Genomic DNA, 12663 nt, shown 5'->3' on the forward strand with positions numbered 1-12663 from the left:
AATCAGAGGGAAAATGTAATAAAAATTCATTTTGTTCTATCATTTCTCGTTGAAGAAAATAAGATTTTTGAGGTTGTTGCCTGTGATGCCAAAGGAGATAAATGAAATTTGTTTCTGCCAATTTTAAGAGCCATGCTAGAAGTTTTTTTTGGTAGAATAAGTAATCGTTTTAAAAGATATGATAGAATAGCTCAATATTTTCTGTATTTAACTTTAAGATGGGGTATAATTTTTAATGTTTATACTACAAGTGAATTATAATTTTCCACCATATTTTAAGCATAATACAAATGTTTAGCTTGCAACTATGCATTGTACAAACCATACCATAAGAAGTGCCACAGAAATCAAACATGAAAAAAGGAAAGGAAAACATATCTCTCATTTTGCCATTTTAAAAACCAGCTGTTTTAATGTTTCCTTCCAGTTAGTCAATATGTTGCCTAATTTTCATATAGTTACAATCATAACCTAGACAAGACTTTACAATCAGGCTTTTGTTTCTAATGTTACATAAGTCTTTTTTCTCAGCCACTTTGCATTTTGAAACCCTAATGTGCCTTTACAGTAGAATTTCTAGGCAATAATGAATCTCTTCAAAAAGGTTATCTAAGTTCTGGAAGTGAAAGGTTTTTTCATTGCTGTTCTCAAAGTTACCATATTGTGGGTAATCTTTATTGTTTCAACTGAGACAGCAACTTGCCAGGGTCCAAACAAAGCTCCTAAGATTAACAGTCCTAGGAGAACAGGGGAAGGGTCACAATCTGTGAGTGCTAAAAAGATGTCAATTTTCCTTTCCTGTTCTATCACGAATACCAAGTTCTTAGCTTTTACACTGAAGGCATTGAAACTACTGCTCAATTTAATGACAAGTACAGGGAATGCACATGGGGCCTCGTGGTTTCCTACCTTTACAAGGTACTCAATAGAAGAAAGGCCACAGATAGCAGCATAAACTCTAGCTACTGTTACTCAGTCATCTGTTCCATCAAGGGAAAGAACACGCTGGTATTAGAAGCAAAGGGTGGCATTAATCAAAGTGTTTCCCTGCTGTAGTAAAGGTGATCTGTATGGAGTTATAGGGATCTTTTATCTGCTTTTCTCATATTTGTCCAAGGTTGTATAGAATTTCCCATGGATTTAGTATGTGCCCAATAGCAGACACCAAGAGAATTCTTCAGAAAATATTTTCTGAACTAAAATGTTTTCCTCAGAAGTGACCTGGAGGGAAAGTGATGTGGAAGGAAGAGAGGATGTGATTTGCCCCTCGAGCCTGTGAGTCACAGTTCACGGTCAGAAAGCTGCAGGGCATACCCCGGTGAGGGGTCCAGTTTGATGTCTGTGGCTGTATCTACAACACAGAAAATTAAGATGGGCTAAAGGGTGCAGGGAAGGTGGCTCTTCCCCAGCGTTTCTCACTTGGCACATGAGATAACTTTCCAGAGCTTCTAGTCTATTCTTTCCACTCACTAGCCCAGTGTGTTCTGGGACTGAATGTGCTAACATTCATAAGCCTTGTTAATTACGAGACGATCCTCATTGTCGTCATCTGCCTCAGTCAAGGATTACCAAATGTCCTTGGTCAATGAGGCCTGCACAAATATGGATTTTACTCCAGAGTCATTTGGTTTCTTAAAAATATATATTGCTAATAACAATGTACTGGTTTTCACAGATGAGACGACACACTGTTTATCTGGCCCTCCCTAGAGACAGGACGTGATGGTTAGGTGACAGAATCCTGGGTTGTCGCATAGAAGATGAGCTGAATGGGCCAATCCCCACATACTCTAACCACCGCTGGGCCATATCTGTTTACTTGTTTGCTCACTCACTCACTAGGCCGGTATTGGTTGACTTAATTTGGCTGGTTGTTGTTCGTTGTTCAGTTGCTCAGTCATGTCCGACTCTCTGTGACCCCATGGACTGCAGCATGCCAGGCTTCCCTGTCCTTTACTATCTGCCAGAATTGCTCAAACTCATGTCCATTGAGTTGGTGATGCCATCCAACCATCTAATCCTCTGTCGTCCCCTTCTTCTCCTGCCTTCAATCTTTCCCAGCATCAGGGTCTTTTCTAGGCTATTTGCATGAGCTAAGGAGGCAGAATCTCAAAGAGCCTTCAATCTGTTAGAGAACACAGACATGACTTAAAAATCTCTTAATAAATGCAAAATTAAATCTGTCATGGGTGCAAAGAAGGGAGGGTACAAGGGGGCTGAGAGTGCCAACTGGGGGTAGTGACCTGGTCAACAGGTATCTCCAGAAAGAAATCACTGACCTACAGTTGAAAACAAGAATAATAACATTGGTTGACAATTACCAAGTGGTTCCTATGTACCAGGCCCAGATTTTAGTGCTTTATATGGATTTTTGGTGAGTTACGGACTCATGTTAACATATAGGTGAGAAAACTCAGGCTTGGAGATAGTAAGTAACTTGTTTAGGATCATGCACCTTGAGTAGAAATACTGGAACTCAATGTAATTGCAAAGTCTGGAGTTTTAACCACTCTGTTGTACTGTTTCCTGTCTTGCTTGAGATATAACTTAAGTAGGTGAAGAGAATGGTGGGAAGGGATGCCAGACAGGTGGAACAGCTTGTGTGGAGCACAGAGGTGGAAGAGAAGAGAAGCAGGGAGGCTGGGGTGATGGGGGAAGAGAAAAGAAGCGTGCTGAAGAGGGTGCGAGGTGAGGCTGGGAGGTGGGCAGGGCCATGCTGTCTGGAGCTGGGGAGCCAGGTCAGACCCTGGCACTGCCCAACAGGAAATCACTGAAAGGTTCTAGGCAGGGGTGGATGTGATCAGACTAGCATTTTGAAAAAGTCTCTCCAGCTGTAGTATAGAGCTTAGGTGAGGGCAAAGGTTGATTTGGGGAGATAAATTAAAACACTTTAGAGGTGGCGAGGAGTTTCAGAGCAGTCGAGGTGCTGAGATAAGTTCTAACATTATGACTTTGGACAAAGATGTCATGTTGAGAAGGGAACAGTGGGAGGTGATGTGGCTTGGAGGGAAAGATCACACATTTGATTCAGGCTGGTTGAGTCTGAGGTATCTTTCTGAACCCAGGTGGAGTTGTCTAGCAGATCATATTATATATACATCAGGAGCTCAGGAAGAGCTTGGGGCAGGGGATATAAATGTGTGAGTCACCCCAGGGAGAGGTGGTAATTGCACCCATCGGCATGGGTGAGAATAGTCGAGGGAGAGTCTTTGTTTTCATCACCCCCTCCGTGCTTTCTTTCTTCTTTCCAGTTTGTCTCTGGGTTGTATGCAGCCTTTCCCTTGCTATGTCACCTATCTGCAAACCTGATTCCTTTGCCCTCTTCCCCATCAGTCCATTCATCCTCACACTCATCTATATTCTCCATCACCCCATCCATCTGTCTCTTCCTTCTTTCCACTCGCTAACTTGCTGCTGATGCATGCTAATTTTTCTGTTTCTTTTTCAAGGCAGCCAGTGACCCCACCCGCCCTGCCCCCCCACCCCCCACCCCCCCGCTCCCCACTCCCCCCGCCCCCCCGCCCCGAGCACTAGATCCAATAGCTCATCCTGACCCAGACTACATCTCCTGGCTTCTCCTTTGCATCTCACTCTTGATACCTCTTCCTTTGAACATTCTCCTGCTCCCTGGCATGTATTATCTTGACCATCAACTCTTTTCTGATTTCTCTTGTTTCCCTCAGATACAGCACTTTCTATTGGGGGTTTGGCCAAAAATTTGTTCAAGTTTTTCCATAACAGCGGATGGAAACACCCAAACTAACTTTTTGGCCAACCCAATACTGCTACCCCATAAACGGATGCATTCCCCAGAAATGTTTTCTTCCTCCTCCTTCTGTACATGCTCCATCAGCCACCCGCCTGCGGATAGCACCAAAGACATATCTTTCTAGCCAGCACGTGAATACCACAGACCCGACTGTCCAATGTGGGCTAAACACCTCCTCTCAGCATTCTACTAGCATCCCAAACTCAGCATGGTCCGTACCAAACATTTCTTTTTCCTTTCAATCAATTCAATGTCCTATACTGTCTGTTTTAGCTGGTCCCCTTTCTTCATTCTTTTCATCCCTCTTTAATGCAACAAGATTCAGAGCACTATTATCTATAGCCTGGGACCTTTGCCTTCATCTCCTACCCAGTTTTTCTTCCAGGTTTCTTCTTGTTCTGAATGCATCCTATGCATTTGCTCTAAATGAATCATGTATTCAACCCACTTCATGTCTCCTCAGCCTCAAATCTTTAACAATCCTGTTACCCCTGAAATAGGGCTTCCCTGGTTGCTCAGCAGTAAAGAATCTACTTGTAATGCAGGAGATGCAGGAGATGTGAGTTTGATCCCTGGGTTGGGAAGATCCCCTGGAGGAGGGCATGGCAACCCACTCCAGTATTTTTACCTAAAAAAAATCCCATAGACAGAGGAGCCTGGCAGGCTACAGTCCATAGGGTCAAAAAGAGTCTGACATAACTGAAGTGACTGAGCACAGCGTGGCACCACTGAAATAAGTACAGCCCCATCAGCCTAGTTTTAATGATCCTTTTCACCTGGTCCTGATGGAGTCTCCCACCTTTATCTTCTGCTTCCACCTGATACACACGTTCTGAGCCAACTGTCAGCCTCTCCTCCAGGCTGCATGATACTTGAAGGCAGACATCTGTGCTTCAGAATCCTTGTATCACCTACATTCACACCTGGAACATAGTAGGTGCTCACTAAAGGTTTGGCATGTGCAGTCTGGTGCTTCCCAGGCCCTTGCCTTTACTCCTGGTCCACTTCTTACGTGAAGGGACCTCCTCTCCTTGTCTTAAGAAGTAAGATGATATATGTAATGCTGTGCTTAGTTGCATGGTCATGTCCGACTCTTTGCGACCCCATGGACTGTAGCCCGTCAGGCTCCTCTGTCCATGGGGATTCTCCAGGCAAGAATACTGGAGTGGGTGGTCATGCCCTCCTCCAAGGGATCTTCCCAACCAAAGGATCAAACCCAGGTCTCCTGCATTGCAGGCAAATTCTTTACCATCTGAGCCACCAGGGAAGCCTGATATAATAGGGCCATTTAAAATTGTGCATTGGGAATTCCCTGGCAGTTCAGTGGCTAGGACTCTGCACTTTCACTGCAGGGGCCAAGAATTCAATCCCTGGTTGGGAAACTAAGATCTTTCATGGCATGGCCAAAAAAAAAAAAATAAATAAATAAGCTCAACTTTTAGAACTTATTTCTAGCACCACTTTCTTCATGAAACCATCCCTTCTCTGAATCCTCAAGATATTTCTCTTTCCTTAAAAATTTTTTTTTAGGGATCAGAGTGGGATGCAGGGATATTTCAAAGGAGATATGATCCCTAGTCTGATATCTTTGTTGAGTTTGATCATTAGTTGTGTTTTTATTATAAAACCTTTTATTCTAAACAGTAATATGAAGACTCATCTACCCCATCACCAGCTGCCCACAATCCCTTTCCAGCCATAGTTCACTCCATTGAGCTCAGATTTTGGGCCCCTGGGCACATAATGTGGTGCCTTACCCACACTAGTTTCTTTCCATTTGTGGACATGAATTAGGTGAAATGATGCATATGGCTGCCAATATCGCCCATCATAAGTGAAGAGTGAGTCAAAGATGGGAGCTGTGTTTATTTTGCTTCAGTTGCCAGTTTGCTTCAGTTGCCAGAAAGTGCTAGTTACTAAGTTGTGTTTGACTCTTTGTGACCCCATGGACTGTAGCCCTCCAGCCTCCACTGTCCATTTGGAATTCTTCAGGCAAGAATACTGGAGTGGGTAGCCATTCCCTTCTCCAGGGAATCTTCCGGACCCAGAGATTGAACCCAGGTCTCCTGCATTGCAGGTGGATTCTTTTGTCTGAGCCACCAGGGAAGAGAGGGAAGGCAACAGTGCCTCTCTTCCAGGACCAGTAGAAGCAGTAATGGAGCTGTGTGCCACCATGAGTAGCTATTTCTGCCACTTAATTTGGGGGATACATGAAATGAAGCCAGTATGAAGGTAAATATTAAAGATAAATATTATGCAAGCACAAGCATGTTTCTTGTGGAGTTAATCTCTGTGTGATCTTTCATTCCCAGTCCTCTGACTCTGCCAGCCAAACCGAGGGCAGGCACTTCAAACCTATCACTATCTTGTCTCCACCACAGAGGCTGGGAAATGAGTTCTATAAAATTATACTTTGTGTTCAGAATCCTGTATTTGTGATTTGAAGTTGGTCCACTCCTCAGTCAGTTCTTGGAGGAGCTGTAATTCTTCAATCTTCCTAATTATCCCCATGGATATAAAATGTTGAGGACCTCGTAGGATCTTTCTCTAGGACATGATCCATTTCTTGCCCTTTTGAGAGATAGCCAAAATCTTAGGATGAAAAAATAACTCTTGATGAAAGTGTTCTGGACAGTTCTCCCAAAGCAGCCACTGAAATTACGGGAAAAACATTTATGGGGAGAAACCACAGGGCATGGAGGCAGGGTCTAATTCAGTCATCAATAAGTCCATTGTTTCTATCTTGGGAATCTCATTTTTCCATGGAAGTTCTTTAAAAGGGCTAAAGCACTCAGAGAACCACTTCAGTTCTATGTGGGGTCCCAGAGAAAGACCTGGGCGGTGAGTAGGGAGGAGAGTTTTCTGCTGATGAAGGGAGCTGAGTCAGGCATTTCCAGGGGCTTATCTGCAGGCAGGTGGACTATAGTGAGGAGGATACTCTTAGACAGGATTGGATTTCATGTGAGGGTCAGAGGATCTAAGGAGGACCATCAACTCCAAGTAGGAAGCAAGTTACTTTTTTTTGTTTGTCCCCAGAATATTCAATTGCAAAATGAACATAAGAATACCTGGGCCCAGCCTTCTTAGCAAAGTTATTATGTTGATCAAACCAGAAATGAGGAAGAGGGGTAACTAAAACTGTTATTAAGCATTTTGAGATGCTAAATGTGTTATAGAAATGGCTTTCATTTCATTTTGAAAGAGGCAATAGCATTTTCTGTTTATTAAGTGACCCATAAAATTAATGAAAGATGTTCAAATGTTCTGAGCCCTTAAGGCAGAATGAGTATGAACACAGGAACCGACAGCCTGTCTTCTGTGAATTGCTGCTGCTGCTGCTAAATCGCTTCAGTCGTGTGAATTGCTAGTGGTAGTGAAAAGAGGCCCACTTCCAACATCTTCTTCTTAGGTTTGAAGTCTTTGCCTAAACACAATTATGCAATATTTTGGGAGTCAGTTCCAAGCTTGCTCGAGTTGCTTATGAGAGATTTTGTTTATTAAATAATTTTCTGAAATTTACCAAGTTTTAGTGACTCACGGATTCATGCAAACTTATGTCTGACATTTAGAATTATAGAATGAGGGGGGAGAGATCATCTAATTTATCCTGTGTTTTACAGGAAAGGAAACAGGGAGCCAGGAAGTCTAAACGACTTGCCTGGAGCTGTATGCTGTGCCCATGGGAAAGCTGGGCTGGAACCCATCCTCCAACCTTCCCAGCTCAGTGTTTCTCTTCAAATACACTTTCCGTGAATACTCTGGACATATATCCTACTTTCATGGTCAAAGCTAAATCCATGGAAGAAAGCAAGAATGAATTTTCCCCTGTGATTTCAAAATAAGAGAAACATGTTGTAATTGTAATACACCATGCTTTTAAGAATGTACAGTTCTCTGTAGAATCTGTAGATCATAAAGTGCTTTCTAACACATTTAATCTCAGTAACAATTCAAGTGAAGATTGTTATTAATACCAGATATAGAAGAGGCTTGGTCAAGGTTTCCAAAAATCAAAATTGGGACTCAGGAAAGGTTTGGGTTTTCAATTCCATTTTAGGAGTTTTTGTTATGCTATAAGAAAGATGATACCTAAATGCTCTTAAGTATGAGTGATCATTAGTCATGGAGAGGAGACTCCCAGATACCCCCCACTTCCTTCAGCTCCACACTGAAGCTAGGCTCTGCCTCAGTGTATCCTAAAATGTTGACACCCACACTGCTGTGACATGCCAATTCATAGTGGACTGAGTTTTCCAGCTCATCAATCAACAAAAACTCACTTACTTGAGAAAGGCCTAGTTGAATCCACACTAGCAGTGGCAACAATAATAAAAACAGTTGATGTTTATCAGATACTTTTTCTAGATGACTTTTAAGTTATCGACTGATTTTATTTTCCCAGCAAAGCTATGACCATTATATTTCAATTTTATAGATAAGCCACAGAGAGGGTAGGTAACCTACTTCAGGTAACACAGCTAGTAAATGGCAGGTAAGTAAAATTTGCATTTTTGTTTTTCGTATTAAAAGTGTTGGGAAGATCCCTTGGAGAAGGAAATGGCAGCCCACTCCAGTATTCTTGTCTGGGAAATCCCATGGACAGAGGAGCCTGGTGGGCTACAGTCCATGGGATCGCAAAGAGTTGGACACAACTGAGCGTCTAACACTTTCCTTTTCAGTATTTTCATATAGTTAACTCCAACTGTTCAATCCTTTGTCTATGGTCTAAGATTCTCCCCTTACTGAAGCTCAGGTTCTCAGCTCCAAAACCACTGGGTTGAACTAGCAGTTCATTCTAGTACTATTGTCCCCTCCCCACTACTGAGGGCTTCCCTTGTGGCTCAGCTGGCAAAGAATCCATCTGTAATGTGGGAGACCTGGGTTCGATTCCTGGGGTGGGAAGAGCCTCTGGAGAAGAGAAAGGCTACCCATTCCAGTACGCTGGCCTGGAGAATTCCATGGGGTTGCAAAGAGTTGGATATAACTAAGGGACATTCACTTACATCACTCTCACCTACTACTGAGGCAAGAGGCAGAAGGCCCCACCCAGGATAAAGCAATCGGACATTCATTCTCTATGGACTGAAACTCCGAGACAAGAATAGCAGGGCAATTGAGGGGAGAAGCTAGGCCCTGCCCAGACCACATACTTCTTATTCTCCAAGTCAAGAGACCTCCCTGGCCACACATACCCAGAAAAGGCTCCTTGGAGGCCAGAGCAGAGTTTTGTCAAGGGATGTTCTACCCAGATGCCTTTTTGGTAGGATCCACCTTGACTAAGAGATGCGTATGCATACCTGGGAGGATCCTGAGATATACCAGATATGGATTGTGAACCAGGCAAATCAAAATGATTGGTCAAAGGAAACCTGGAAGAAATATCCCATCAGAGTAATTCAAACTGCCACGAGGGTGTAACTCAGTGACTCTCTCCCCATCTGAGTCCTCCTGTGTGACTGTCCACACGTACTGTACTTTTCCCCTCTTAATAAATGCTTTACTTGCTCCATTACTTTCCATCTTTGTGGAAATTCTTTTCTGCAAAGCCAAAGGATCAGGGCCTATGTCACTGACCACTGGTCTAGTTGCGAGGATCAGGTGTTTTCATTGCCGCAACCCAGCCCAGTTTCTGGTGGGGAACACAAGACCCACTTCAAGGCATTGTAGGCCAAGGCCACTGGAGATCACCACCATACGCTCCATGAACCTAGGCTGTCCCATCATACCCTAGTCTGCTCCACCTTATCCTACTTCATGGCAACCCACTGCAGTATTCTTGCCTGGGAAATCCCATTGACGGAGAAGCCTGGTGGGCTATGTATGCTGAGGGGTGCCAAAGAGTTGAACAGGACTGAGCATGCACGCACACACAAACAAAAATATCCCTATTTCCAGGGATAAGCAAAAGTTACATCGTTATCATTTGTATTTATATATAAGCATTAAGCTTACGAAATTTCCAGACATTTTAACATAGGAAAAATGGGATATAAAATATAAAATGGGATATAAAATAACCACTCCTTCTCTCCTCCCTCTGCCCTTTACTTCTTAAAATATTCGTTTGAGCAAACTCGTTACTCAGTGGTAATACAAAATCGTCCCACAAAAGAATATAAAGTCCCAAATCCAACAGTTCTTTCCTTTGCCTTGACAAGTGTATACAGTGAAAACTAGGTTAAACCAACATAAGGGCAACCTGTGATGGGGCAACAGGAAGGTGACGTCTCCAGGTAAACACCCAGGCTTGTGTACAGACTTCTGCAGAACAGATAAGGCTTGCCGCTCATGTGATGCTGTGGGAGCATGTGCTGGGTGTCCTGTATTGTTTGGATTTAAAGTCTTTTTCAGCATCAACTACTGAGGGGCCACCCTCCTTGCTGCCCCTGAAGTGTTAGCTCCCAGAAATTCCATCTTTCATTTGAGATGCCCAGCTGTGAGTTCAATGGTACACTTGGTGCAACTCGGAAATGAATCATCTCAAATGATGATTTCCTCTACATAAAATCAATGAGCTTTCAAAAACAATTAAAGATGTTGAAATTTGTACCTTTTTATATGTGAAAGGCCTTTATGAGGTGCCTTTACCAGTCCTTGAAATAAAGCCAAGTAGGGGGGCAAAAGAGAAGTTCGAATCATATAGACGGGATTGATATTGAAAGAAATGGAAATAATTGTTTACGTATCCATTTGACATGCCAACCAGAAAGGGGTTAAGTTCCTGCCTGCGCTGCATTTTCTTCCTTATGAATTAAGCGCTAAAATATGCCCACTTCATCATTTTCCTCACACACCTAGCTCTTCCTCTATAATGCCTTGTCTCTACTTGCCTGCAGACAGAGCTCCCCATATTTTGCTTCTGACTCTAAACACCCATGATCACTCATGATGAGAGAGCATTGGTTAATGAGATGGCTGTGAGACGTTGAGAAAGTTCTGTTTGGCTTGTAAAGCCGTGACTGTCTTTTATAATGGAACTTTTATCTTCTGACAGAGAGCTTGGAGCTCACATCTTTTTGTGTTTTTTTTTTTGCTCAGCATTTTCATTAGTGGTTGATGGTGACTACTTAAGGATTTCATTCTTGCGTCATGGAGAGCTGGGTCGAAGATGGGGAGCCAGGTGGACATTTCTTTCTCCTGCTCTGTGCGTCCCACAAGGCTTTTACAGAGCAGGGTAATAAACTATCTCCTGAAGGAGAGGAAGGTTTATCCTTATATCATGAACCTATCATTGTGGCTGACATGCAAGGCAGATACATATACCTCACTACCAATGCAAACGTCACTTTTCCCCTTCATTTCGTATGGGAACTGGCTTGTCAAATAGGAAGTCGTGTGGATGTTGAGTTAGACACAGGTCATTTCCTTTCGCTACAGAGGAGCCTGCGAAACGAGAGTCACCATGACCTTAACCTGCATTCCAGTTCAATCAATAACCCAGGGGCCAAGGTAATGACTTGATGTAGAGTCACTACTTGACTTTTCTGCTTCATTGTATTTACAGTTAGAGAAAAACACATCCCACAACGCAATACGTACACGCTTTCTATCAAGGATGTAGCATACGTGTAAACAAAGTGCCCTCTTAAGTCAATATTTGCTGGAAAAAGCACAGAGTGTTCTTGGTATTATTATGGTACTAAGGTTTCACAAGCTAAGAAAAACATTGAATTTGCTACATAGTTATGTACAAGTACTATGAAGCATAACAGGAAAAAAAGCAGTCTTACATTTTAATAAAATCAAATTCATACATGCTTTAATAGGCAAAAAGTTTTTTACTTACATAGACCATGGATGGAGTCTTCTGTCTCGTTTCTCATGGGGGGAAAAGCAGCTTTAAATGTTTTGTTGGAAAATAAAATTGTCTTTTTTGGATTTCCATTAGATAGAAATGAATAGATGAATAATGTATATGTCTTCTGCCAATTAAAAAAAAAGGGGTCCTGTGATTTGTACAGCTGTGACTGAGAGGAGCCAATTGACACTTGAAGGCAAAGGAAGATGAAAAATGAAAGAATAAATGAGTGGAAAATTCCACAGCTCAGAATCCCAGTGCTCTCTCAAGGACAAGATTGTTACTTGAGAAGGCTCTGTTGAATTTTTGGCATTCTTGCATTATCTCACTTTGAAGATGGAATGTAAACCATGGTTTTCAGCCAGTATCACTGTTCTCTGAAGTACATTCAGTTAGATTTGCTGGGACTTTTTGGTAGTATCAATTTCCCTAAATTTAACCGAATAATTAAGGTTTCAAAAGCTTTGGGCATTCATGATCTCTCTTAGCGGAAAGAGCAGCTGCATCTTTCGGATGTCTGTGGTAAATTCCCTTTCTCTGGGACTCTGAGTGTTAACCCAGAAAGATATCCACTCATTCACAAAGCCTTTCAAGACAATTTTGGCTACTTGTATAGTCTACTGCTACTCTTAGGGAGTATTGCTAGAAGTTCATTTGCTATAGAGATCATGAGAACTGCCAACAAGCGGGCTTGGAAAAACTGGACAGGTGCTGGTTGCTGGTGACAAAAAGATACTTTCTTCTGTTACTGTGGCTGAACATTTATTAAAACTTAATCTCTTCTTAATTTGTATATTTATTAAAAAAAAAACAGAGGGAAGATTCTGGGGGGGGGATGTTTGTTTTTAAAGTCAAATACTAAAACTTCTGGAATTTGAGTTTCTGTTCTTGTCTTTGTGTCAATAAATAACATATTGAAAGTTATGTTTAAACATTGATTGTTGGTCACCTTGTTTTCAACTAATTAGAGATCTGTGCCTGATCAAAAAGGTTGGTTTTAGCAGAATTGAAAGAGGCACATGCACCCCAATGTTCATTGCAGCAAGCTTTACAACAGCTAGATGTCCATCAGCAGACGAATGGATAAGGAAGTTGT

The 12663-nt window shown here is 42.4% G+C and overlaps 1 long non-coding RNA gene across 2 annotated transcripts in view; it reads right to left on the reverse strand.

Annotated features, from left to right (window-relative positions):
• Positions 1–12394, reverse strand: part of LOC112584584 — a 69940-nt gene extending 57546 nt beyond the window's left edge. The window contains exon 1 of one of the 2 annotated variants that reach the window (XR_006550568.2): positions 11556–11982. This is a non-coding gene — a long non-coding RNA (uncharacterized LOC112584584). Of the gene's footprint in view, positions 1–11555 lie in introns of both variants that reach the window. The other variant, XR_006550569.1, reaches the window with a different exon arrangement.
• Between the last annotated feature and the right edge of the window lie 269 nt (positions 12395–12663).

Source organism: Bubalus bubalis, chromosome 4 (genome assembly GCF_019923935.1).
Source record: "Bubalus bubalis isolate 160015118507 breed Murrah chromosome 4, NDDB_SH_1, whole genome shotgun sequence".
NCBI lineage: Eukaryota > Metazoa > Chordata > Mammalia > Artiodactyla > Bovidae > Bubalus > Bubalus bubalis.